The sequence below is a fragment of the Callionymus lyra genome, chromosome 13, assembly GCF_982586985.1.
Source record: "Callionymus lyra chromosome 13, fCalLyr1.hap1.1, whole genome shotgun sequence".
NCBI lineage: Eukaryota > Metazoa > Chordata > Actinopteri > Syngnathiformes > Callionymidae > Callionymus > Callionymus lyra.
Genome location: NC_141830.1, coordinates 24,063,509 through 24,091,419, shown reverse-complemented (window position 1 = coordinate 24,091,419; position 27,911 = coordinate 24,063,509). Strand labels below are relative to the sequence as shown.

Genomic DNA, 27,911 nt, shown 5'->3' with positions numbered 1-27,911 from the left:
AATCACTTCCTTAAAGCATCTGGAGGTCTGGTCCTGCTGCTCCCTGAAACTCAGGGAGTCTCTCTGCCCGAGACCATCCGTGACTGGAGAACCCCCAGGTGAGGAGGTCACAGTGCAGGGCTGTTGCTATGTTTGACTTTGACGTTTCTGGCACACAGGAAGGATGTACAGGAGCTGACAGACCCTCTGAGGACAAGTGACTAGTGATGATCAGACGAGTTGACTCAAGAAACACAAACAGAACCAGACCAGTGTCACATTTTATTTCCACTCCTGACTCCCGGGTTCACTGTCATCTTCAAACAAACAACAGTCACATGAACTGCAGGTTCTAAAATTGGTACTGATGGTTTGATTGATCCAGTCCACGAACTTGGACACTCTTGCGTAGACCCCTGGCCTCATGGTGTTGGCGCATCCCAGACCCCAGGAGTGGACACCCTGCACGACGTACCCGTTGCGGGAGTTGCACATGAGCGGACCACCGCTGTCGCGCTGTAGGGGGCGAACCACCACATGACATGAGTAGTGACACAACTTTATAAATTATTAGTCTTTCTGATGCTTTTTGTTTGAGAAATGACAGTACAAAACAATTTTCTTCTTGTTTAGAATGTGAATGTTTTTTTCAAGAAAGAAAAATGTTAAAAATTACTGTTTTTGTAAAAGTAATATGTTCATTTTCTGACTTTTATGTGAATCAAATATACTCAGACCAACTTATACACATGTATTCATAGGAGTTTACATTTTTTGTTTTATTGAAATAAATTTATGTTTTTAATTCTTCTCTTAATTTTTATTGAAAAGATAATTTTAAGTTAAGAAACTGAAATGTTGAGTGGAAAAAATAAAAGCATTTAAAGAAAAATGAGACAAAAAAGGGGAGAACAATAATTAGTTTTCCAAATAATTTTGAAAATAAGAGGTACAATTTATTTTAAATGAGTCGTTTTTATACATAATATATTTCTAAAATGTTTCACGAAACCGTAAACAGCCAACCAGCCAAAATAATTAAAATAAAATATGGGATAAACACGTTGAAAAACAGAGTTAATGTAGCAAGTTTTCCTGAATCAAGTCGAAAGTGTAGTCAAAAGTCGAAAAGTGAAAGTGTGTAGTCGAACTGAACTGTAAATAATACAAGAGTTAGTTTGTCTACCTGGCAGCTGTCAGTTCCTCCCTCGATGTTCCCGGCACACATCTCGTGGTCTTTGACTCGTACACTGAGGTACGAAGGACGGTTGCAGACTTTGTTCTCGATGACGGGTAAACCAGTTTCCTTCAGGCCTCCTTCACCTCCAGTGCCTAAAGACAGGAACAGAAAGTAATTGATAAAGTAAAGACACACAGAAGAAGAACAACATCTTGTGTTTATACTCAAGTATAATCGGCATAAAAGAAAATATATGCTGACGATACTTGAATATCTTGAGTCTTGGTTTTTGTAATGAGTGTTTCGAGTATTTCCTGGTCCTGTTGTATAAATGAGTAATTGAACTCTCAATAAAAGAGGTTTTGAAGTTTATGTATTTGGGGGGGATTCCGTAGTGTGCCATTAAATCCCATAGCAGCTTTCGGTCTACACTGTCAAATGCTTTTTCGGTTCCAGGACATGCAATGCCAAGTGCTCCACCAGGGACAGGCATAAGAAACATTCACGGTGAAACAGGGCTGCCTGCTTTCCCCTTTCCTTTTTCCTCTTGTGCATTGACTGGACTATGAAGTAGCTACCCACAATACAAATACTGGCATCCAATGGAGTCTGACAGAACAGCAAGAGGACCTCGACTTTGCGGATGACATTGCACTACTCTCACATAGCCACCAGCAGATGAAAGATAAATCCCAACTGCTAGAAACAACAGCAGCAGGACTGGGGCTTAAAATTAAAGGAGCAAAATAATGCGGATAAACAACAAAAACATGAGTCCTATAAAAATCGGGGACCAGACACTGGAATAGGCCGTCAAATTTACATACCTGGGAAGTGTGATAGCAGTGGACGGTGGGACAGAGGAAGATGTGAAGTCAAGAATAGGGAAAGCAAGAACAACATTCAACATATTAAATAAGATCTGGAAAACTAAGAACATCTCACTCAATACGAAGCTCAAAATCTTCAACTCCAACGTCAGATCCGTACTGTTGTATGGATCAGAAACTTGGAGGACCACCAATGCCATCACCAATAAACTACAGACTTTCATCAACCACTGCCTTAGACGTATACTCAGAATCTTCTGGCCAAACCGTATCAGTAACATCAACCTGTGGGAACGCACCAATCAAGAGCCAAAAGAGATACAGCTGATAAGGAGAAAGTGGAGCTGGATAGGTCACACACTAAGAAAAAGCAAAACGGCAATAACCAAGCAGGCACTAACATGGAACCCACAAGGCAAAATGAGCAGAGGGAGGCCCAAAAACACCTGGAGGAGGAGCACAGAGCTAGATGTGAAAAAGAAGGGACTGACGTGGAAACAGCTGGAGAGGATGGCACAAGATAGACGGGGGTGGAAACTATTCATCAATGGCCTATGTTCCGAAACGAATACAAAGGCCTAACTAAAAGAGGTTTTGATGTCTCTAGTGAATATGCAGCAATAAAACGAGTGGCCACTTACCCTGAGTCTCTCCCCACCCAGTCACGTAGCACTCGGTGCCACTGGGGACGATGAAGTCCTTCTCTGGAAGACACGCCATCATGACTTTGTCGTTAATTATTGCAGGTCTGGAACAGAAATGAAATTGTATTTTTAATGAAGTCCAAACAGAGACCTGGTCACTTTTTAATTCATTGATTTAGAAAATGACTTGGACGACCTACTGTAAACACAGAAGTCTGTGATACAATTCATTTTACTAAAAAGTAGAGTGTGTATTGACAATAATCTGGTGCAACAATGCTATATACAGTGATACTGTAGTAACATGGATATATTTGTAGTACTGTCGAGTACTTGACTATGGTGTTGCAGAATTTACAGACCACATGACTATTTTTGTAGAATCTGACCTCTAAAACGTCATAACTTGTTGACTATTTAAAAAAGGTTGGTGTCATTGGAAAGCTTGCTAAACAAAATAACAAATGTTATTCTGTTGTTTTTAATCCATTAATTAGTGTTAAATTAGAAAATGTGTTTCTCAAAACATCATAGCCCAGATTGAATATATGAATACTGGAAACTGAAAACATAGTTACTATTTTTGGTTGATTAAATTCATGAAATTATCGCGTTTTACCGCTCAGATGTTTCATCTGTTGGGACGCAGGAGAATTTCAGGCAGGAAGCACAACACAGTCCTAGTGGTCTCTCAGTGCCAGCAATCCTCCAAGATCACACAAAGAGCCTCTAACACCACTCCAGCAAGCCCACCCCAGCCAACGAGGGAAAGAATTAAGTGGCCCAAGTTGAGTGATGAAAACGACTGGTCGATGTTCGATAAAGATCTGGACAAGGTGGCTGGAGCAGTTCAAACTGATTCAGCAGAAAGGAATGTGGATTCACTGAAAGCCATCACCTACAACATGGCAAACAACCGTGCCCAGAAAAGAGAACAAAGAAAGACCAGAAAGAAAGGACAACAGCAGAGAAAGAAAGATCAAACAACTTAGGAAAGAGATCAAGACCCTGAGGATATTATTCAAACTGGCAAGTGCAGGAAAAAAGGAAGGAATAAAGCAGCTGACAGCCAGCCTCCTCGAACAGCTCATACCGTCCGACGCCGTGCAATGTCCCCCTGGCGTCACTAGGCTAGCGTTACAGGGGGGACAAAAACGTCGGTTTTCGCCTACCCGGGTCACCCAGTAATATACAGAGCACTCCCCGACGTCGGATTCAAACGACCCGGGTTACATTTGACGTGTCGCCCACCTCTTCGTTGCCATGGTAACGTGACGTGACGTGTCGCTGTTGTCCTTTGGCTAACGTAATTCTAGAACTATGAAGCGCACTTGAAATGTTTAATGTCAACACTGCGATTCTAACCCCGATTGTGCTGAGAGAAAGGTTTCATGTCAAGCAGGTCTGGAGTTCTAGGCAGTTCTTGCAGTACACTTCCATGCAAAAACAAAACAAAAACATACTAGTGCTCCCTTTTAAATATAATAAATTAATAAATACAAGCAAGTATACTTGATCATTCAGAGATAAGCTCTCCATGTTTCCTTCATCCATTGTTTGATGGTGTTTCCATCTGGTTTACCTCTTTATGCTGGAATTTAAAATACTTTTCATTATTATTTTATATATATTCTTTCATTTAAAGAAAACAACAACAGATCAAATCCCTCATCCAAAAGGATTCAAATAAACTTAATAATAATTATTAAATACGATAAATATGTTATCTGTGTTAATATGCGGAAGTGATAAATGAAATCAATATCTTGAATATTAATAAAATAAATCGCCTACCATGACCTGCCAATATAGCAAACTTTTTATTGGAATATAAATATATTTTCGCCCTTCAAAATAACAAAATACGTGTGTGAGTTACATTATAGTTTAAAAGCTAAGTTTTAGCGAACTAGCTCTCGTGTTAACGCACCACAGAAAGTTACATTACACGCAATGAAACATTATTTCTGAGTTTTAAAGCAATAATGATATCTTACCTCAATAGACGAGTGACGCGCACCTGGTTCCGTCAAGTTACTGCACAAACGTGAGCACAAAATGCTATCGTTCTTTGTAAACAAGTGTGACGTCATCATCCGGAGGTTTGGCGGAAGTTGCGTGGGCGGCAGTTTGAAAACTTTTTAGCTGACGCTAAACTTAACTCGGTCTTTATACAAGCTCACATCTACAATTGTATTCCATGGTACTTTTAAACAAACAAGCACAATTTCTCATTTTATTCCTGTGGTGTGACGGCTCTACATTCCTGCACGATCAGTTTATTAGCGTGTGTGACGTCACCGCTGCAGGATCGCGATTACTGTTGACAAACGTCACGTAGACGCTCAATAAACTAAAGCTAAATAAAAAGAAAACATATGTCCATAAACGCAATCTCAATGAAATGTTCTATTTTCATAGAAAAGCGCACCGGATTATAAAGAGGATCAAGCAAAATAGCACATCCAGACTTTATTTTAGTCATTCATAAAACAATGTCAACATTATGGAGTTGAAACACCTACAAATATACAATATAGTCACTTTTACAGGACCTTTTAAGCATGTATTAATCCGCGAGAGCCTCTTGACTTCCGCGATGCGTGAACAATCCAAGCTTCAAAAAATTAAAATTAAGCATTTTTACAGATTTATGTTCACTGTGTACCTCCTTAAAGTGGTTTGAGGTCGTTAAGCACAATCGGGGTTAGAATCGCAGTGTTGACATTAAACATTTCAAGTGCGCTTCATAGTTCTAGAATTACGGTAGCCAAAGGACAACAGCGACACGTCACGTCACGTTACCATGGCAACGAAGAGGTGGGTGACACGTCAAATGTAACCCGGGTCGTTTGAATCCGACGTCGGGGAGTGCTCTGTATATTACTGGGTGACCCGGGTAGGCGAAAACCGACGTTTTTGTCCCCCCTGTAACGTTACCCTAGTGACGCCAGGGGGACATTGCACGGCATCAAGATGGTATGACGCCTTGGGTGTGAGGACGTGTTGCCCAGTGGTATACCGTACAAAGTATACAAGAAATGCCCCAAGCTCCTCCAAAGGCTATGGGTCTATTCCCCATAACTTAATCCAAGTGGCTTTGGAATAGTGCCACATACCACATAACATCCAGGACATGATCACCAGCTACTTGAGAGATATCAAGCTACGATTCCACTCTGCCAAGTTTACAACAAAGTGGCAGCCAGTAGAGAAAGACATAGTGATAGGACGCATAATCTCTTCTATTTTGTTCATCATGGGAATGAACCTGATCGTCTCAGCAGCAAGTGTAAAGGCAAGAGGGCCAATTACCGCTGCAGGTTGTCAACAGCTGGTGATAAAGGCATTCATGGATGACCTTACCGTAATAAGGTATGATAATTCCCTGTCAAACAAAAACAGCATCTCCAACACCGTAAAACAAGTTGAGGATTGGTTGTATAAGAAGTGTGGCCTGCCTTGAAAATACAAGTGCTGGATCTACCAACACGGCCTACTCCCGAGACTCATGTGACTTGTCAGCGTGTACGAGGTGCCCCTGTCATCTGTTGAAGCAATGGAGATGAAGTTCAACAAACACCTTCGTAGATGGTTAGGAAGCTTTACAGCTGTGGGGCTCTACACAAGGTCGGCCAGCTCCAGCTTCCCTTGTCATCTGTGGTGGAAGAGTTCAAAGTTGCCAAGTGCAGACTGTCCCTGACATACAGGGACTCTCAAGACCAACTCACCAGGGAAGCAGGAGTCAGAACCAGATCTGGTCGCAAGTGGGCCGCCAGTACAACGACTACCCAGGCAGAATGTTCTCTTAGGACCAAGGACATCATTCCTTGCACGGGTAGACAGGGGCTAGGTTCATCACATTTTCAACAGTGGTCAAGGTCCACCCCTAGGGAGAAGAGAGCCTTGATCCAGGACAAAGTCTGAAACCTTTGTAGGAAGAAGGGAGAAGAGCAAAATCCATCAAGCTCGCATCTCAAGGAGCCTGGACAAGGTGGAACCTCCCCAAGAGATCCATCAAATGGAGTGAACTGTGGCGGTTGGAGCCCTTCCGGATATCCTTTCTACTCCGAGCAGTGTACGACACCTTACCGACCCCAGTAAGTTTGCACAGGTGGGGGATGAGGGCTGACTCAGTGTGCAGATTGTGTGGCGGTAAAGGATCAATAGTGCACATTCTTTCTGGGCGAAAGACCGCTTTGACCCAGGGTAGATACAGGTGGCGCCATGACTAGGTGTTGGCAGTGCTTGCAGATATCCTGGAGCAAGAGAGGAGGAAGAAGTAGCCAACCAAAGCAAGACCACTGCTGGGCAGAAGCGTTCGAAAGAGCCTCCTTTTGCCTCTGGCACATGCTGGAAGCCTGGGGGAGAGGGGCAGTGACTTGGCCAGTCACTGCAGACCCACCAACTGGAGGGCGTTCTGGTTAAGGGTCGAAACGCGAGAAGTGTTAGATTAAAATTATTATACACTATACGTATACGCCATACTTAAATGAATGCTTAAAGATAATCAAAATACAAAGTATAAATTACTCGCTTCATCTAAGAGCTTAAGCGTTTGAATACACATTCACAATCAACATTCCACTCCAGACTGATTCTCTGATTCGAGGCAAGCTCGGATCAGAATTAGAGATACGACACCTGTAATTTAAAACATCTGTTTATCTGCAAATCACACCTTAAATCGTAGATCGAAGAACGAAGCAAGACACACCCGGGAAAGGGGGGCTAAAAGACGGAAACCCCCACCCGAAACATTTGAATGATTAGATTGGAAGAAAACAAATTAGGATGTCTCTCTACTGGGGATCGGGACAAAGTGTATCCGGTCGCGATAGTAAAGCTTGTATTTTGTTTGACTTGAAGCGGCGAATAAACGACCCGTGACACACTCTTGATTGTCCATCTTTCTCCATCTTTAAATCACAAATAGATGTATGATATAAATAAATATATATATATACATATCCAATGAACGTTTTACTCATCTTGAAGATTTTTTGCGAGGGAGTTTTGTCGAGCGAAAATGTTGAATGAATTTTGAATTTGATATTCTTGCTGAACATGTTTTCTATATCATCAGTATTGTTGTATACTGCACGATCAAACGTAAAACTGAAACACTAAATACACACATGCCTAAATAAAAGCCTAAATTTCCCTATTGTAAATCTCATTAATAACCTCTGTACATTCTACTTGTGTATTTCTGAAAGATGGCTCATCAAGTTAAATCATGTTGTATTGTGTTAAATAATTCACAGTGTCACCTCTCTAGCTTCAGCAGCGCGATGTCGGCTTGGTTGGGTCCCAAGACGATTTTCTCCAGTAGCCTCTCTTGCTTTGACGCCTCGTTGGCTCTCTCGGTGTGGATGCCCAGAAGAATCTTGTAGGCTGCTGGTTGACTAGATCTGCAACAGGGATCACAATGAAGGCATGTGTCTGTGAGACGTTGTAAGTAAGTAAGTAAGTAATATATATTGTCAGAGCGCTTTTCCAGACCATGTCACAAAGCGCTTAAACAATCAAAACAATAGTCAATACAATATATACTTAAAAGATCAAGATAACACTGAGAACAACACAGGAGTTGTCAGTCCTCGTGGTTGTCTCACCTCTCCAGTCAGTGGGCGGCCGTCAGGACCCACTGAGGGTGGATCAGAGTTCCTCCACAGAAGTGGCTTCCAGAGCTGCAGGAAGAGTTGGAGGTCAGTGGAAAAGAAACACGACCTAAAAAAGTAACTTGACGATGAGACTTGTTTTGAAAAAATATCACTTCACTTGCATTTTTGTTCAACTGAATAGTTTATCTTTACACTTTTAGGATCACTAGCTTTTCTCTTCAGCTTCACCATGGATAATAAATCTACTTTCCCAGCTTTGACTGTGAAACAATGTTTGTTAATCATTTTTATATCATACATATTAGAGTTTTAATGTAATTGTTAGCGGGTTATGTATTTTCTTTTGGCTTTTTTATACTTATTTTAATTTTCATCATAATTATTTTATGGTTTATATATCATTAAAGTGTGTTTAAATCTAAACAAGCCATTTTATATGTACAGTTGCAATGCACAACCTCTTTTTATAGGTTGAAATGTAACCTCAGAAAATATACAATGAAGTCACTATGAACTACTTTAATGGTTAAAATCCAAGAGTTTAGTCCAAGTTCTGATAGACTTGCCAAACTCACCTGGTGCAGAGGTTTATCTGCCAGGGCCACGAGTTAACATTGGACACACACCAAGATAACTATTTAACTGCACCTCTTGTTATTTATGTAAATATGATTGTGTAAATATTATATAGCGCAGATTTATCTTTTATTCCATTTAGATTTTATTTCTCGTTTTTATTTCTGGGTGTTTTTATTTCTCTTGCTGCTGTTAAACCGAATTTCCCCTCGCGGGACTAATAAAGGTTTTCTGATTCTGATTCTGATTAATGCTAAGCTAACAGCTAAGCTAAAATGACGCATACTGGAACAATCTGCACCATTTTTACTTGTTTTTATAATAAAGTTACTAACATGGTGCAACATGTTTGTAATGATGAGGCGGATCAACTGGTTAAGACTGGTTTAGGTGTATGCTGGTCTTACTAGTTAATCTCAATAGTTCACAAAGTAAATTAGAGACTTGATGTCTAGATGTGGTTGACCAAGCATAACGTGTGTTTATCTAGACAATACTGTGTTGATATTCATAAGCAATGAATGTATTTTCTTTTGGCTTTTTTATACTTATTTTAATTTTCATCATAATTATTTTATGGTTTATATATCATTAAAGTGTGTTTAAATCTAAACAAGCCATTTTATATGTACAGTTGCAATGCACAACCTCTTTTTATAGGTTGAAATGTAACCTCAGAAAATATACAATGAAGTCACTATGAACTACTTTAATGGTTAAAATCCAAGAGTTTAGTCCAAGTTCTGATAGACTTGCCAAACTCACCTGGTGCAGAGGTTTATCTGCCAGGGCCACGAGTTAACATTGGACACAGCCCCCCACGATACGACTAAAGCAGCGCTTGGATTTGACCGCTGGCGTCCCACACTGCTGATAACACTAGTGTTGGAGGAGGACAATCTCAAAAACCACTAGACCAGAATAAGCGAGACACATTAAGAGAAACGTAATTTTCATACCACAATCTTGGATCTGACAAAAGTCCCATCTCTTGTTTTGGTCGGTTGTATAGCACCAAGGTCCATTAACATCACCATCTGGGTTTCTGCAACTCTGAAACCGTTAGCTAGTTACTAATAATTCTAAACCTGCAATGCCGTGTTGAACAAATCTTGAATCGGTGTCTTTAATATTAAAAACAAATACATTTTTAAGTCACGTGTCTTGTTCCATCTCAAAGTCATGCTCTTCGAAGTATAAGGACCATAAAATAATCCTAAATTAGTAGTTATTATGTCTTACATTGCCATCCAGGCCTTTCTCAGGATGGGTCAGTGGGGTGAAGCTGTTATGCTTATGGGGACTCTGAGAGCTCCAGGCCTGGCAGGTAACCCCTGCGACGGTGATGGAAGTCGGGCCAACGTAGGACAGTCCATTCCCAATCTTGCAATCTAACAAGGTAAAGACATCTGGTCAGCCAACACTCAATTGTGAATTGTAATGTCTTCTGGACCATCACCTTTCTGTGTAGGCTGGGAAGGAATGTCGGGTCTGGTAGGAGATCTCTGAGTTGGTTTCGAGGAACCATTGTAGCACCTCTCCAAGTTGCAGTATTCCCAGCGAACTGCTGGGTCCTTGTGTAACACCAGGGTGCCCGGTCTCCTTCTGGATTCCTACAAAGATTCCCTTTGAGGTCCCTGTGAAGCCAGAAGATCCACAGTTAAGTTGATGCTTGTAGGGTCATGAGATAAGTAGGGTTAATGTCAATTTCAAAATAAGCTTCATTAGTAAAAAATATAATTCTCTCTCCCTGATGAGCCTTCTATTTCAAACACAGTTCCATGACCTAGCCATCAATTGATATGAGATCAAATGACAACCTTGCAACTAACAACAACTTTCCTACCACTTCTCAAGCGACAATCAGGATATTGGAGAGACTCTTGGTGTGAAACATGCTTCTGCATTTCATCACTTACGCATTTGGGAATTCCTCCGGAGTTTTTCTGTGGGAGTGAGGAGTCATTGCGCTCCAGGCTTGACATTTCTTGCTACTGACTGTCTCCGATGTGATTCCTCTGTATTTTGAACCATTACCCTCGTAGCAGTCTTCCTCCTCTGGGGGAATCACCGGGTCATCTAAAAGAAACAATATGCTTCATATTTGTTGAACATTACTCATCTGGGATTTTTATACTTGGGGAAGGGCCATTTCCACAGGTAGGAACACTACAATACTCCCATCGCGTGTTTGAGTCGGTAGTGTAACACCAGGGTTTTCGCTCATTGTCAGGGTTACGACAGTAGTTGTTCTCCAGTTGTCTGAGAAACGACAAGAGATCTCAGACAAAATTGGCTTCATATAGGCCACCAAGTGTGGTCTGGCTGCTGTACTTGCATGGGTAGTTGTCTGGCGTACGTTTGTGTATGTGTGGCGCTTGGCTTGACCACCTCTAGCATGTTTCACCGCTCTCGGTCACAGAGATGGTACCTCGGTATGCGCTGCCCTCTCCGGTGGCACAGGTCAACTCTGGGGTGACGGTGGGCGGTGGTGATGCTGAGATCATTCAAGAGTACAGGAATGCTTTATGTTTTTAGTGGTCAAGTTCATGCCATTAAATTGCTTTCTATTTGCACGTAAGGTAAAATTATTTTGTGTCTCATATTGAAAATCTAAAAGAGGACTAACAGCATCGGGGAATGGAGCAGAAGTCCCAGCGTTTGGACTCCCTGGTGGTGAAACACCAAGGTCTTGGGTCTCCATCTGGATTCCTGCAGAAGTTTTCCTCCAAAAATTTCTCAGGTAATCTAGGAAGAGTAGAAGATAGTTCAAGGCACGTTCCATTTAAGATTTACTCTTCAAATTTCACAGACAGGAACTATTTTATTGTGCAATCTATTATTGGATATCAAACAACAACACAAGATTTTCAATGGCTATTTACTTATGTGTGTAGAACCTACGCGCTGGGAATGTAGCCATGGTTGTGTGGTTTCTGGGTGTTCCAGCGCTGACAGGTGAAGCCGTTCTCAGTGACGGCCACCTTGCCCCTGTAGTTCATACCACTGCACTGGATACAGTCCTCTACCAACACAAGGTGACAGTAAAAATCAACAGGTTGTATCTTTACACAAAGCTTGCTCACCGGTGCAGCTTTGCACATTGCAGCGCTCCCAACGGGTGTCGGGGTCAGTGGTATAGCACCAGGGTCCTCCAGCGTCCGCATCAGGGTTTCTGCAGAAGTTGGACTCCAGGTCGGCTTTGGGATGACTCTCTGGTGTCATGCTGCAGAGCAAACATCAACGATGGACACATGGACCGAGACAACTCATGTTGGTAAACACCTACTTAGGTCTGTGTGGAATCTTGGATTCCCATCTCTGACATGTTTTTCCTGTTTTCGTTTTGGATTTTGTTCCCCGGTAATCCGTTCCGATGCCACTCACACATTCCTGAAGATAGTCTAGAAGAAAGAAAATGTTTGTCGTCTCCCTGATCGGAAATCTTCGATTTTAATGGTTCTACAACAATGTCGTCGCTCTCCATGTGTTCGAACCATGTGTCTTGTGACTTTGCCTGACCTTTTTTCTCGTACAACACTGCTATTTCTGCGCAGCATGAGCTCAGATTTGGAGTTTCCACCCAACGTCCAGCATTCCTGGTCCTTCTCGGTATATATAAACGACCTGCGGAAACAAGTTTCACTCTCTATTGACGGTTCTTTTAAGTGTTACTGTAGCGCTCATGTTTCCCTGCATGTGAAAGATTCTTCGCCTTCACACTTGGCTGCACACGCAGCCGCTGTATTTACGGAATATTCCCTCTTTTGCCTGGATAGGATCCATGCCCCTTCAGTTTTGGCATATGTGTCCACTTCGTTAGCACCAACTGGAGAGAGACGTTTGGAAACGTATGTAAAATTTACAAAGAATGCTTTTGAATAATGCTCCCATAGTATTCATTATCAGTGCAGGTAATGTGTTGTGAAAATGACTATTGGTGATTTAGAAGTTGTAAAAGGGTCTCTGTTTACCCTAGTTTGAGATCGACATAGAGTTCAACATGAACAATATTCAGGCAAAGCAGACACCATATGTTAATAAATCATGAATTAATGAATGCTTTATTTCAAACATATTACATAAGAAAGTAAACTTAAGACAAACAAACAAAACCAATGAAATTAGTCAAACAATAATTATAGTCAAAACAATAATAATATTTACCCAACATGTCGAAAAAGTAAGAAGGATGAAGCATAAGCTCGTCTAAACCTACCCCTTCTCCACTACTCAATTATTAACCATCATTACCCAAGGTACATCAACAAAATACAAACATAAACAAACAAACATTCAGCAAAACACAGTGGAGATATTTAAGATAAATAGAGATAAACCACTGCTTCCTTGAAATCAACACACTTGCAATAACTTTCATAATTTCATAATGTTGCCATTCCATGTGATATGGGTAAGCAGTAAAAATTGATTTAATTCATCAGTAATCATCATTGTTTAAAATAGCAAATGAAGAGCTATTTGTAAATTAGACTCAAACTATGAAATAAAAGACAGCACAGATTTATGAGAGCCACAGTACATGTTTGAACTTTAAAATATACATATTTATGTTATTGAAAGGTGACTCAAGACTGCTGTTATACTATCAGAAAACTACACACACCAGCAACAACAAATACTGAACGACTAACAGGGTTCATCTTTAAATTTGATCTTTAAAGTATGTACTTTTTTGAGTATTGTTTTGATTGTTTAAGCGCTTTGTGACCCTGGTCTCGAAAAGCGCTATATAAATAAATATTACTTACTTACTTACTTACTTCATGAAATGATTTCTTTGTTTGTAGTGGCCTGTGCTACATTAAAGGGTTAATTCTCTAACTTCAAGATGCTGGCATGAAGGCCCTTGTAAAGCTGATATTTATATGACACATTCAGATGGTCTCCTACTATCGTGTGAGGAATTTGGTGTCAATCAGTCCAAAAATGAGTGGGAGGTTGTCATTCTTCTGTCAAGATGGTCTCTGAATGTATATTTGGATAAGTTATTCTAGACTACATTTCGAGCTGAACTGTGGTGGTTTGATGTTGCTACGACCTTCCTGTGCCTCTTGGCATTGTGGGAAACATAGAGAAATCTGGACGTTGACGCTCCATAACTCAACCATTATTGTTTTAAATGATTTTGGAGGTTCTTCAGATTTCATCTATCAACAATCGTTATAAGAGTGTTTCTCTAGATGCTTACCGAAGCTACTTCCGGTTTGGGAGGGGCTTTCATTATGGTTCTACCAGAATATGATTTTACAGGTGTCAGAGGTCACACAGACCAAGTTTCATATGTCTGAGGGTCACAGAGGTCAAATAAGAGCAAAAGAGCAACAGTCATGAAAAACACCTTTTTTGTCCCCAGTTCATTCCCAGCGGCCCCTGGAGATCTGAAAATGAGCATGATAGTTCACACTAGCCTCAATATCAAGCCTCTGTTAATTATTGATTAGCTGTAAGCAGTACATGTTGTTGATTACTAACGTATGTTTATGTATGTACTTATGCAATACATGTTGTTGATTACTAACGTATGATTATAGATGTAATTATTCCAATAGTAGTAAACTTTTAAGGCATAAATGCCTTTGACACTGGATAAGCTATTAACTCCAATATGAATATTGTACATGAGCTGCTTTTTATCACCCTGTCATAATAAAAGATATGAACTGTTATCATGAAAACTTTATTTTAATTTTTTAAGTATTCATTGGTATCAATTATAGGCATCTCTGAAGTTACAACTGCATTGATCATGTTGGGATGAATACTATGGGAGCATTATTCAAAATAACATGAAATTGTGCTTTATTACAGGTTTCATATCAAACAATTGTTCACAGATCGTCACAAATGTCACAAGTAACCATCAGAGTGAATCTGAAGGACGTTAAGACGTTCAGCGAAGACTTGCTTGTAGTAGTTTCGGGTCCTAGTCATGGTTAGAGTGATGTCATGCTGACTTGCTCCTGCTCCTTAAATGCTCTGAAGACCCTTTAAAGCCTCACCAGTCAAGCCCATGGTGTATCTTAAAAGAATAAGACAATAAGAATGTTTCCTTCATCCATTGTTTTATGGTGTTTCCCATTTGGTTTACCTCTTAATGCTGGAATTTAAAATACTTTTCATTATTATTTTATATATATTCTTTCATTTAAAGAAAACAACAACAGATCAAATCCCTCATCCAAAAGGGTTGAAATCAACTTATACTTATATACTTAAATACGTTAAATATGTTATCTGTATTAAGATGGCGCCGCACGAGCAGCAGCTGGTTAAAACAGCTCCCTCTTTCTTCTTACTTTTTATTACACTTTTTCCTTTTTTTTGGTGTCTTTTTAATTTTTTCTTTAGAGTGGTCGGATCTTGTTGCCGTTGTGCACAAAACGAGACCACTTTTACAACTTTTGCATACGGTTTTCTGCTATTTTCGTCACTTTTGGGAACTCCATCGGCAGACACGCTCAGCGGGTCTATTGTTTACACAAGGGATCAGCTGTTGGGGTTGCGCAACACCGCTCTCTCTCTCAGCGCGGAATGGACGATTCCCGTGGAAATCAAGAGAAAAAGACGCGGATGCAGAGCAGGTCGGATGAAACAAGAGAAGAAACGTAGGTTCCGTCCCTTTATTCCATCGATCATCATGGGAAATGTACGTTCGATCGCGAATAAAACGGACGAGCTTGCTGCGCTGACCCGGCATCAGAGAGACTTCCGGGAGAGCAGCCTTCTATGTTTCACGGAGACCTGGCTGACGGAGAAGATCCCAGACGCTGTTGTTTCCCTGGAGGGGTTCAAGATGGTTCGTGCGGACCGGGACATGGACGGAAAGAGGAGAGGAGGAGGAGTGGCGGTGTTTATTAATGAGAGATGGAGCGATCCCGCGCATGTCTCCATTAAAGAACAAGTGTGCACTAAGGACATAGAGTTTGTTGCGGTGGGCATCCGCCCGTATTACATCCTGAGGGAGTTCTACGTCATTGGTGCTCCGCCCTCCAACGGCTTCGCTATTGGTTTACCCCGAGGCACCGCCTCGTCTCTGAGAAAGCTTAATGAACTCGCCACCCAGCAGGGGGCAGTCCACTTCCTATAAAGGCGGGAAGCACCCGCCGCACTTTCTCCATTTTCAACTCAGCGAGAAAGCTCCTGGATACAGCATGGCGGACGTGAGCATGAACGTGGACGTAGATGTGTCTTTGTGCCTTTGTGACACCCCCCTGGGGAGGGGGGACACACACGCTCTCTGCTTCGTCTGTCTAGGCCCAGATCACGCGTTTGCGGATTGTGGGGCCTGCCGTATGCTTCCCGAGGAGGTCCGGAGGAGACGGGGAGCATACGAGGCCCGTCGGCGCACGCCGCGTCCTCCAGCCAGGTCGTGGGCCGACTACGATGAGGAGGACGACCGGCGGTGTTATGAGGCGGATCCGAGCACCCTGTTCGGTTCCGAGCCGGGGGACGTCGAAGCGGTCGGGGGAGCCGGGCTGGTTCCTCGCTACCCGCTTGACGTCCAGCCGCGCATATTCACCGCCGCGGCGAACCGCATGGAGGTCGAGCTCCCCCCCGCACCTCCACTCGCGCCACCACCGTTTACATGCGGAGTGAAGGTCGGGCGGAACGAAGCGCGCAGGCCTACGGTTCCGGGGGTTATCTGTCCTAAGCTGGACGAGATCTGGGGCTACGCGCGGCGAGGGTCTGCCTCTCCCATGGCTTCAGGGCCTCCCGTAGGATCCTACGGACCCTATTGCCGTGTGGACGGGGTGGACTGGCGGCGCGGTGTCCCGGAGCCCTCGGATACGGTACGTGCCGCCCTCAACCCGGGAGCTCGACTGTGGCCAGGCCTCCCTGTAGCTCTGCCTAGAGCTGAAGACAGGTTGACGGCAATGTTGTTTAACAGATCCTACAAGGGGGGGACGCAGGTGGTCTCCCTCGCAAACAACATGGCTCTCCTGTGCGGTGCGCTCGACAGGCTCACCGTGGACCGAGACGACCTTGGACCTTCGGAGTTGGAGGAAGTCAAGGACTCGGTGGCTGCGCTCCTCCGGATGTCGCAGGCGTACGCGATCCTGGGAGGGGGACTACGCGACGCTGGACAGCTGGGCCACCGGCACCTGTGGCTAGACCTGGCCACAGCGGTGCCGGAGAGAGACAGGAGGCTCCTCCTGGACGGACCGATAACGGAGGACTCCCTGTTCGGTCCGGAGCTCCGGAACGTCGTGGCCCGGCAGGAGGCAGCGCAGCAGGAGTCAGCGCAGCTCCGCCATCACCTGCATGGACGTGAGGACGAGGCGCGACGGGGGTCCGGCGCTCGGAGACGGAGAGCCCGTTCGTCGGCCCCATCAGCTGGTGCGGGGGGAAAGCGTCACCAGAGCCAGCCGCCCCAGCAGCACCAGCAGCAACGGCAACAGCCGCGGCGGGCGATGAGCGAGCGTCGCCGGGTTCCGCAGCAGGAGCCGGGGAGCCAGCAGACGCAGCGGAGCCAGCGGAGACTGAGGGACCCGCGGCGGCGAGGACGCAGAGGCGTCGAGGCTTCGTCTCGGGGGAGCCCTCCTCCCCCCTACTCTTTCAAAGGGCTATATGTAAATAAAACTAAGAGAACGTATGACGTTTCTGTGGTTCGTTCTGAGAGAGATGTTGGTAGCGTGCATGTGTTTCCGCCTGTGAGTGTGACGTATTCACAGGCGTCATTAGAAACTTTCGCCGCTAATGCTAAGCTAACATGCTCCGCCGTTCATAGACGGCGTGATTTTCCTCTCATAACACAGTCCGAAGGAGGTTTTAAACCCCTTCGCCCGGGTCATACCGAGACTGCAATAACGGAGTCTGTCCACACGCATGAGGGGCAGACTCCAACCACATGTGTTTTGTTTACAGACGAGCAGAGGTCCGCGAGACCGGCTGAGTCAGCTGTGTTTACTTCCGCGTCGACCAGCGCTCGTGCCCGACAGAGCGTGACAGCTGATGAGGTGAGTGGAACTAGTCCGGACATGTCTATGTTGACCGGAGGTTGTTCCTTCCCCCACAGCGCTGTCTACAAGCACTGGCACCGTGGAGGACGTCACGTTTGGCGGCGGAGAAACGCCATGGAACTGACGCAACCTGGTGTTTTTACGCGCGAGTTTTCTCGCCGTCCTGAGACCAGGCGAGGGCGAGGAACTTCCGTCCCGTCTGGTCGATCAACTGGAGAGGTGCGTGGCGGTCGGATCTCACGAGTGACGAACAGGTCGGGACCGCCAGCGGGGCTGGAGAATGTACGGGACCGGGTGAGTGATGCGGTGTCGACGCGCGCGCGACCTAACTCACTTCAGCTCCGGGTTAATTCTCCAGCACATTCCTCCACATCGCGGGTTTTGTCAGCTCCGGTGACACTAAGAAGTGCTCAGGGAGTTGGGAAGACTTCCGGGGGGGGAAGGGAGCACGCACGACGCGCATCTGAGTTGTCTCACGCGCACTTGCGCGCTTCTCCCACAGAGCCGGTTTTTATGTATGAGAGTGGGGGTTCTAGTGAATCCAACTCGAGTACATGCTCTGTGGATTCAAGAGATAGAGACGCGGCTTGTGTGATGCCCTTTCGTCTACGGCCCGTCTACGTACCCAAGGTTCGCCAGGGCTGCGGTTCTGACAGAACATTATTCGGCTTGGAGTCGCCTGGTTTTACTCCTAAGACCCACTTGGCTGGGGGGAGTAATCAGGCGGGGCTATGCGCTACAATTTGCCCGTCAACCCCCGCGTTTTTCAGGGATTCTCTGGACGCGTATGGCGGAGCAGGAGAAATTATCCTGTTTGAGAAACGAGGTGTCTACTCTGCTGCAGAAGGAGGTCGTAAAACTGGTCCCTGCAGCCGAGATGATGACAGGGTTTTACTCCCGGTACTTCCTCGTGGCGAAGAAGACCGGGGGTTGGAGGCCCATTCTGGACCTCAGCTATTTGAACAAGTTCATAGCTACCCGCCCGTTTCGCATGTTGACGGTCAAGAAACTGCTTTCAGGTGTAAGTCCAGGAGATTGGATGACATCTATCGACCTGACCGACGCGTACTTTCACATACCGATAGTCAAGAGACATCGAAAGTACTTGCGTTTCGCCCTCAAGGGTTGGGTGTTTCAATACACTCGACTCCCGTTCGACTACTCTCTGGCACCCAGGACCTTCACCAAGTGTGTGGAAGCGGCAGTGGAGCCATTGAGTGGGGTAAGGATCTTGACCTATCTGGACGACTGGTTGATCCTTGCCAGGTCAGAGGCAGAAAGTTACGCTCACACACAGAAGGTGTTGAGCCATATTGCCACCCTGGGGTTCACAGTGAACCTCAGCAAGAGCGCTCTGACTCCAGTTCAACAGTTAGTTTACCTGGGGGTACTGTTGAACTCGGAGGAAGGATACGCGCGCCTCCCGGACGTGCGTATCCAGCCCATTCTCCGACTGACAACACAGTTGCTGGAAGCTCGGTGTCACGTGACAACAGCAGGCACTGTTATGTCCCTCCTGGGGCTCATGGCGGCAGCCCACACGGTTGTTCGGCTGGGCTTGCTGCACATGAGGGAGCTTCAGAGATGGTTTGGCCGTCTCAAGCTAGACCTCAAGCGGGAAAGAGGTCGGAAAGTGCGCCTTCCCGCTCGGGTTTTGCAGGACATCCAGTTTTGGAACTCTCACGCCAACCTCAGGCGGAGAGTTCCATTGGGTTGCGTCCTTTGTTACACTCAAGTGTTTACAGACGCTTCTCTGACAGGTTGGGGAGGCACCTCGGGTCAGGCCTACGCCAGTGGGGTCTGGAGCAGTCCGGTGCTCAGACACATAAACTGGCTAGAGCTGAAGGCGATTCACAATGTCCTGCTTCACCTCTCTCCCCAACTGTCACGGTCCAACGTCCTAGTACTATCAGACAGCTCCACCGCCGTGGCGTACGTAAATCGCCAAGGTGGAGTCAGATCCCCAGCCCTTCTGAGTGTGGCAAAGAAGATTTGGCTGTGGGCGGACTGTCACCTGCTTTCGCTCAGAGCCCAGCACGTACCGGGCGAGCTGAATGCAGTAGCGGACAGACTGTTGAGGGGGGCCGTCCAGGACGAATGGGGTCTGTCCGAGGCAGTGGCAAGCGAGATCTGGTCTCGATTCGGTCACCCGGTTGCAGACCTCTTCGCCAGCAAGGAGAACTTCAAATGCCCTCTTTGGTTCTCCCTCAGGGCTTCGGATTGCCCCCCACTAGGCGTGGACGCTTTAGCCCATTCGAGGTGGCCGGTCGGTCTGCTGTTCGCCTTCCCTCCTCCGCGGCTCCTTCTCCCCTTGATTCGGAGGACGAGGCGGGGGGGGCTGAGGTTAATTCTAGTAGCACCAGACTCCCTTGGGGGCCCGCTGCCCTGTGTCAGGCGGGGGGGACTCTGACAGCGCCCCCGGTGCTGGGCCGGCCTCTCAAGGTGTGGCTCCTGCACGGGACGAGCTGATCGGGACTTTGGACCCGGACGTTCTCCACACGCTGGAGAACGCCCGGGCCCCGTCAACACGCAGGCTTTATGCCTCAAAGTGGGGGATTTTCTCCCGCTGGTGTTCAGACAGGTCCTTGGACCCCAGCTCTTGTTTGGTCTCCGCTATCCTGTCTTTCCTGCAACATTTGCTGGATAACGGGCGGACTGTGGCGACACTGAGAGTGTTCGCATCAGCCATAGCGACGAGGCATGTCGGTTTTGAGGGTGCTCCGGTTCGCGCCCACCCCTTGGTGGCGCGTTTCCTGCGGGGTGCCTGCAGGCTTCGACCTCCTGCAAGGCCTTCCAGCCCTCAGTGGGATCTCCAGTTGGTACTGGACTCTCTCACAGGCCCGACCTTCGAGCCTCTTGACCAAGTCCCACTGGATATCTTGTCTTTCAAGGTATCGCTCCTTCTGGCACTAACAACCACGAAGAGAGCAAGTGAGCTTTGTGCCCTCTCCATTAGCCCTGAGTGTCTTTCCTTTGGCGTCGAGGAGTCTTCGGTGTCTTTGCGTCCTAACCCAGCGTTCCGCCCGAAGATTCTGAGTTCCTTGTTCCGGGCGACGACCTTCACGCTGCGGGCCTTTCACCCGCCGCCTCACTCGGACCCGGGTCAGGAACGTCTCCACCTGTTGTGTCCAGTGAGGGCGTTGGCCTGTTACTTGCGGCGGGTGGCCGAGTTTAGGCGCTCTGATGCCCTCTTTGTCTGCCACGGTAGATGCCGGCGGGGAGAGGCGGTCTCCCCCCAGAGGTTCTCTCATTGGGTGAGATCGGCCATTATCCGGGCCTACCGAGCAGCGGGTGGATCCGCTCCTAGCGGTCTGAGGGCACATTCCACCCGTGGCGTGGCAGCCTCAGTGGCTCTTTTGCGGGGTGTGGCAGCAGAGGATATCTGCTCAGCTGCCTCTTGGGCGTCCACGTCTACCTTCGCTAAGGCCTATCTCCTCGACGTAACGGCGGGATCAGTAGCTCATACTGTTTTGAGCGCTGCTGTGCCCCCCTCGGGGCCCACGGCTCAAGTGGGTTTGGACCCTGGGCCGGCGGGGCCCTAGCGATGCTGCTCCAGGAGCGGCATCCAGCTGGGGGTACATTTATCCCGTCAGGCTTCGCCTTTTGGGTAAACCAATAGCGAAGCCGTTGGAGGGCGGAGCACCAATGACGTAGAACCCCTGAGTTATCTATCATAACCTCAGGTTCTACGAGTTGGTGCGAAGCCCTCCAACCTCGTCGCCCAGCGGCCGCCCTTCTCGCTGAGTTTTCAGTTGGAGAAAGTGCGGCGGGTGCTTCCCGCCTTTATAGGAAGTGGACTGCCCCCTGCTGGGTGGCGAGTTCATTAAGCTTTCTCAGAGACGAGGCGGTGCCTCGGGGTAAACCAATAGCGAAGCCGTTGGAGGGCTACGCACCAACTCGTAGAACCTGAGGTTATGATAGATAACTCAGGGGTTCTCACATGTGATTGTGTTCACTGTTTACATTCCTCCCTCTGCGGACGCAGCCGCAGCGAGCGAGAGGCTGAGCGCCTCAGTGTCTGACCTGCAGCTCAAACACCCGAACTCTCTCCTGCTCATTAACGGGGATTTCAACCATGCCTCACTCTCCTCCATTCTTCCCACCTTCACACAATACGTGAAGTGCCACACCCGGGAGGACAAGACTCTGGACCTTTTATATGCAAATGTGAAAGGTGCCTACACCTCCACCGCCCTGCCCCCCCTCGGCCGCTCTGATCACAACCTGATACGTCTGCGACCTGAATACACTCCCATGGTGAGGAGACAGCCTGCACAGAAAAGAACTGTTAAGATGTGGAATGATGAAGCCAAGGAAAGGCTGAGAGACTGCTTTGAGTCTACAGACTGGAGCGTGTTCTCACCTCCAAGCCACCTTTCTCCCCCCCAACACGCCCTACTGCCTCAGCTGCCCAACCCCCCACAGCCACTTCTCTCTGTTACATCTGAACAGGTGAGGAGAGAATTAAGGCGACTGAAGATCAGGAAAGCTGCTGGACCAGATGGACTCAGCCCCAGACTGCTCAGGGACTGTGCTGATCAACTTTGTGAGTTGGTCACACACATCTTCAACCTGAGCCTCAAACTGGAGAAGGTCCCGGTCCAGTGGAAGACCTCCTGTGTGGTTCCGGTTCCCAAGGCGGTACACGCGAAGGAGCCGAGCCACTTCAGACCAGTCGCCCTGACCTCCCATCTGATGAAGACCTTGGAGAGGCTGGTACTCCGCGAGCTACGCACGACGGTGAGCTCTGTGTTGGATCCGCTGCAGTTCGCCTACAGGCCAAAGATGGGGGTGGACGACGCCGTCATCTACGTGCAGCACCGGGCACTGACTCATCTGGAAGCCGCCGGTAGCACTGTGAGAGTCATGTTTTTTGACTTCTCAAGTGCTTTCAACACCATCCAGCCGGCGCTGCTAAGGAAGAAGATGGAGGACGCAGGAGTTGGGACACAGCTGGCAGCATGGACGATGGACTACCTCACCAACAGGCCGCAGTATGTGAGGCTGCAGGACTGCAGGTCTGAGGTGACCATCTGCAGCACCGGGGTGCCTCAAGGGACAGTGCTGTCACCTTTCCTTTTTTCCCTCTACACGGCGGACTTTACCTATGACTCCAGCAGCTGTCACCTCCAGAAGTTTTCTGACGACTCGGCCATTGTGGGCTGCGTGTCTGGGGGGGGCGAGCTGGAGTACAGGTCAGTCATCAAGGACTTTGTTGACTGGTGTGAGAGCAACTACCTTTGCTTAAACACCGGTAAGACAAGGGAGATGGTGATTGACTTCAGGAAAAAGTCCCCACCACATCAACCGGTGAGCATCCAGGGCTCGGACATTGAGCTAGTGGACAGCTTCAAATACCTGGGTGTTTACCTCAACAATAAACTGAACTGGTCCACACACATCAACGCCGTGTACAAGAAGGGCCGAAGTCGCCTCCACCTCCTGGGGAGACTGAGGTCCTTCAGAGTGTGCAGACCACTTTTAAGGACCTTTTATGACTCCGTGGTAGCCTCTGCTATCCACTACGCTGTGGTCTGCTGGGGAGCAGGCAGCACGGACCGGGACAGGAAGAGACTGAACAGGCTGGTCACGAGGGCCGGCTCTGTCCTGGGCCGCTCGCTGGACTCGGTGGAGGAGGTGGAAGAGAGGAGGACACTCTCCAGACTATCCTCCATCAGGGACAACGCTCTTCACCCACTGCACCTGACCGTGGAGGAGCTGGCCAGCTCCTTCAGTGGCAGGCTAAGGCACCCCCAGTGTAGGACGGAGCGTTATAGAAGGTCCTTCATCCCAACTGGTGTCAGGATATTTAACTCTCTACTTTAAATATCCTGATGCTAATCCGTAGTGTGTTTTTCTTCTTGTGTGTTTTTTATTTTTATTTTTATTTTCCCGTTTTTATTTCTATTCTATTTTATTTTATTCTATTTTATTTTGTTAATAGTGTTAAATTTCTAATTTTTGTAAATAATTGTATATTCTTAAGATCGTTTTTATTTTATTTTGTATTATCTCTTTTATTATTTCTTTTTCCTTGCACTTTATTTTTTTAAACTGCGCTGTTGTGAAAGTGTGTTTCCCCTCTGGGGATGAATAAAGCTTTTCTATTCTATTCTAAGTGATAAATGAAATCAAAATCTTGAATATGAATAAAATAAATCACCTACCATGACCTACCAATATAGCAAACTTTTTATTGGAATATAAATATATTTTCGTCCTTCAAAATGACAAACAAAATACGTGCGTGAGTTGCATTATAATTAAAAAAGCTATTCAGTGTTTTAGCGAACTAGCTCTCGTGTACAGAAAGTTTACAGAAAGTTACATTACATGCAATGAAACATTATTTCTGAGTCGACTTAAAGCAATAATTTTATCTTACCTCAATAGACGAGTGACGCGCACCTTGTTCCGTCAAGTTACTGCAGAAACGTGAGCACAAAATCGGACTCAATTTTGACTTGACTTGACGAAACGCTTATCCGTGTGTCAACAAATGTGACGTCATATCCGGGGGTTTGGAGGAAGTTGCGTGTATTAATAAACTCCCGTTTATTAGCGTGTGTGACGTCACCTCTGCAGGATCGCGATTACTGTTGGCAAACGTCACGTAGACGCTCATAATCGCAGCTAAATAAAGTAATAATTTAATAATTTATGGTCGTCGTGTACCACCTCAAAGTGGTTCAAGGTCGGTAAGCACAATCGGGGGTAGAATCGCACTGTCGACATTAAACATTTCAAGTGCGCTTCATAGTTTTAGAATTACGGTAGCCAAATGACAACACCGACACGTCACGTCGCGTTACCATGGCAAGGAAGAGTTGGGCGACGCATTAAATGTTACCCGGGCCGTTTGAATCCGACGTTGGGGATTTCTCTGTATATTAATGGGTGACTCGGGACGGCTAAAACCAACGTTTTTTGCCCCCCTATACAGTCATCCTAGTGACGCCTGGGGGCATTGCACGGCGTCGGACGGTATGATGCCTCGGGTGTGAGGACGTGTTGTTATGTCTATAACTCTAAAAATAAACAGATTTCACTGAAAATAATCCCAACTCTTAGTCAACAGGAGAGTGAGTAGAAAGTGAGAAATTTGAATTTTGGGTGAAGTTTAATAACTTCAATTCGACATTTATTTTGAGCTAAACTATAAAAAACATGAAATTTTACTCTTTACTCTGCAAACATGTGTTCCATTTAGGTTTATTTTAAAGTTAAGCAAGTCTGTCAGTGTAAAAAAATTGAGTCTTTCATTTTATTTACAGTCTTTAATTTACAAGCATAGTCTAAGTATTTAGCTTACCTATCAAGTCTTCAAGTAAAAAAACTAGTGTAAGGCAACTCAATTCTGGAACCGATTCTTTCGTTTTCAGGCTTAGTCTTGTAATTCCGGATGAGGCTTTCGCATTATGTGAGGGATTTTCTCCAGGACAATCGGAATGAGATTACACACTTGAATACAAACAGTTTGTTCATTTGTTGCTGGACGCAGCCAGCAAAAAACGGTTTTCTGTATGAATCAGTGAGCTCGGCATAATAGCCTGCACAGGGAGACCAGCTCCCATATCTTAGTGAGGTCACTGTATCTTAAAGCACAAACTGTCATTTCTTGACACGAAACTCTAACTGGGCACATTCCTTCCAGCTCATTGTGAGCCGCAGCAAGCATGACTACATGTTTATTGTGATAAGACTATAAGCAACATAAATTCTTTAACCATTTTTTGCAATTTACTAACCAAGTCTTTCCATTTTCAAACCACATCACAAAATTATACCCCAGAACCTTCTTATAGAGCAAAGTCTATAAATCAGAGTATGTTTCTTTATATCATATTTAAAGTGTCTTTTAATAATCTTTCCAATGTTTACACTTTGTTTAACTCGTAAACATTTTTTTCTACACTATTGTCTTCCTCTGACATGCCTGACAAATACATGTTATAGAAAACTCTCTTTCTGCAACTTAGACAGATCAGTGTTGTATCCTGGGTTCATAGGGTTCACCCTCACCCAGGTGACCCAGCCAGGGTTGATCAGGCCCCGGCTTGTGTCTAAGTAGCCACCTTGACGCCTTTTCTGCTGCGTCAGTGATGTCTCTGGTGGCTTTCCCAATCTGCAATCCCTTCACTCCCAACATTTTCAGTGCCCTGATGAGAGATTAGCCGACAAACCCTTCTGCCGACCTCGATTGGGTTGCATTGGGTCCTCCATCCCCTGCTTCGTCATTCGCCTGCCAGCTCCTCATACTTGGCCCTCTTCCTCTCGAAGGCTTCCTCCATCCACTTGTCTGTTGTTTCAGACACCAGGACTATGTCTGGCCTGAGTGTGGTCACCGCGATGATATCTGGGAACTTGAGCCGTCTTTCCAGGTACACCTTCAGCTGCCAGTCCCGAGTTGTTGCCAGCAGACCCCCTGCTTGACTCCTGCGCTGCTGTAGCTTCTCCCTTGTTTTCGCTTGTTGATGGACTGCCTTGTTGGTTGTCGGTGTATGCTGGTGGAGATGCCGGTGCTGATGACCTCTTCAATGACCCTCAGCACCTGGTCATGGCGCCAGCGGTAACACCCATCTCCAAGTGCCCGCAGGCAGCAGCTTAGGATGTACTCCAACGATCCGGTTTTTTGGCAGAGAGAGCACAGTGGAGTCTCGGCTAAGCCCCAGTGGAAGAGGTTGGATGGGCTTGGGAGTACATCATACACCGACTGTATGAGAAACATGATCCATGATCCTTCCGGTCAGCTGCCTGTTCCCATCGGATCCATGAGTTTATAGATATATTATATTATATAGATATAATAATCTGCTTCATAACTTTAAGTGTCGCTCAGACAGTCCATGTGCTCAGTTAAAAAACACAGATTTATACAAAACCAGAACATCACGAATCTCTCCTTCTGCTGTGTGTTTAATAAAAGGTAATGTAATAAATACTTTTTTTTAATTATTATTTATTTATATGCCATTTTATATGTCTCTTATTTTATTTTAATATATTGTATTCTATTTAATTCATCCATTCATTCATTTTTATATTCTGTAATTCCACCACTGTGTTGTGTTTACAACGCTGGCAATAGAAAGTTTTCTGATTCTAGACCTTTTTTTAACTCTTCACTGCAGATTTGTATCCAATTGAATCCATTTAAAAAAACTAGTCATTTAGTTCTCAAGCCGTTTCTTTTTTCTCACCTGTCCATTAACCGTCAACTATTATCACAATTCTGACTGACAAGGAAGTGTGAAGATGAAAAATCTATGGGTCGATGCTTTTTCTCGCTTAATCACAAAACGCGCCCGCGCTCACGTGCACGTGCCCTTCCCTTCCCCGGTGGGATCCCGGGCGTGGAAAAAACATCACCATTTATAGCAGCACCTCTCTCGCTCAGGTAACCATAAACTCGTTGATCAGATTACTGAAGGGCAGTTTTAGTTTGTTGTTTCTCCCGTACAAGGTAGTGCTGCTGAGGCTTTGTGGTAGGTCCAACCACTTCCTTAGAAAACAGCTGACCTTCCTCTCAAGCACTCGGCGGTGGTCATTGGCAAGTCATACATCAACAGTGGCCAGAGGAGTCATGGCAAGATGCCAAAGTCCTGGTAGATCCAGGCTTTAAACTTGACTGGAAGCCCCGACTTATCCACCCTCAGTTAGGTTCCCAACTCCTCTGTTGTTGATCGGAGGGCTGCAGTGTCCTTCAAGGTGCAGTCGTAAATCTTGCCCAGGCTCTTAACTGGCTTCATGAAAAAACTTTACGATTTCCTAATCATCACGATTAATTAATTAATCAAGTCATAAGTATCACACAATATTTGTCTTGAAATAATGTAATATAAAGTTGAGATATTTGATGCATCAAAAGTTAAACCTCAATATCACAGCAACAAGTTACATCAAGTCCATGAAAACAGAGCATTTGTTCAGGTTCCATGTAGTTGTTCAGGTTCAGACTCTTGGCAGCCTTCGATGCTGCAAATCCATCTTACCGGTGCTGGCGAGGGCCCCGAGGAGAAGCACCGCTGTGCAGAGATCCATGATGAAGGTCAATCACTCTAGCAGTTCAACGTTGACTGACTCTTCTCAGT

General features: G+C 45.9%; 1 pseudogene across 1 annotated transcript; it reads right to left on the bottom strand.

The window, feature by feature from the left end:
- Nucleotides 1–10: 10 nt before the first annotated feature.
- Nucleotides 11–27,861, bottom strand: LOC148067864 (plasminogen-like; annotated as a pseudogene). The gene is made up of 19 exons (XR_015713211.1): nt 27,813–27,861; nt 12,359–12,463; nt 12,126–12,240; nt 11,923–12,062; nt 11,741–11,861; nt 11,466–11,584; nt 11,171–11,333; nt 10,974–11,098; nt 10,756–10,915; nt 10,296–10,473; nt 10,079–10,227; nt 9,783–9,889; nt 9,602–9,704; nt 8,252–8,326; nt 7,907–8,047; nt 2,631–2,737; nt 1,166–1,311; nt 345–495; nt 11–147 (listed from the first exon to the last, which is right to left on the bottom strand). The product of XR_015713211.1 is annotated as a plasminogen-like (transcript).
- Between the last annotated feature and the right edge of the window lie 50 nt (nt 27,862–27,911).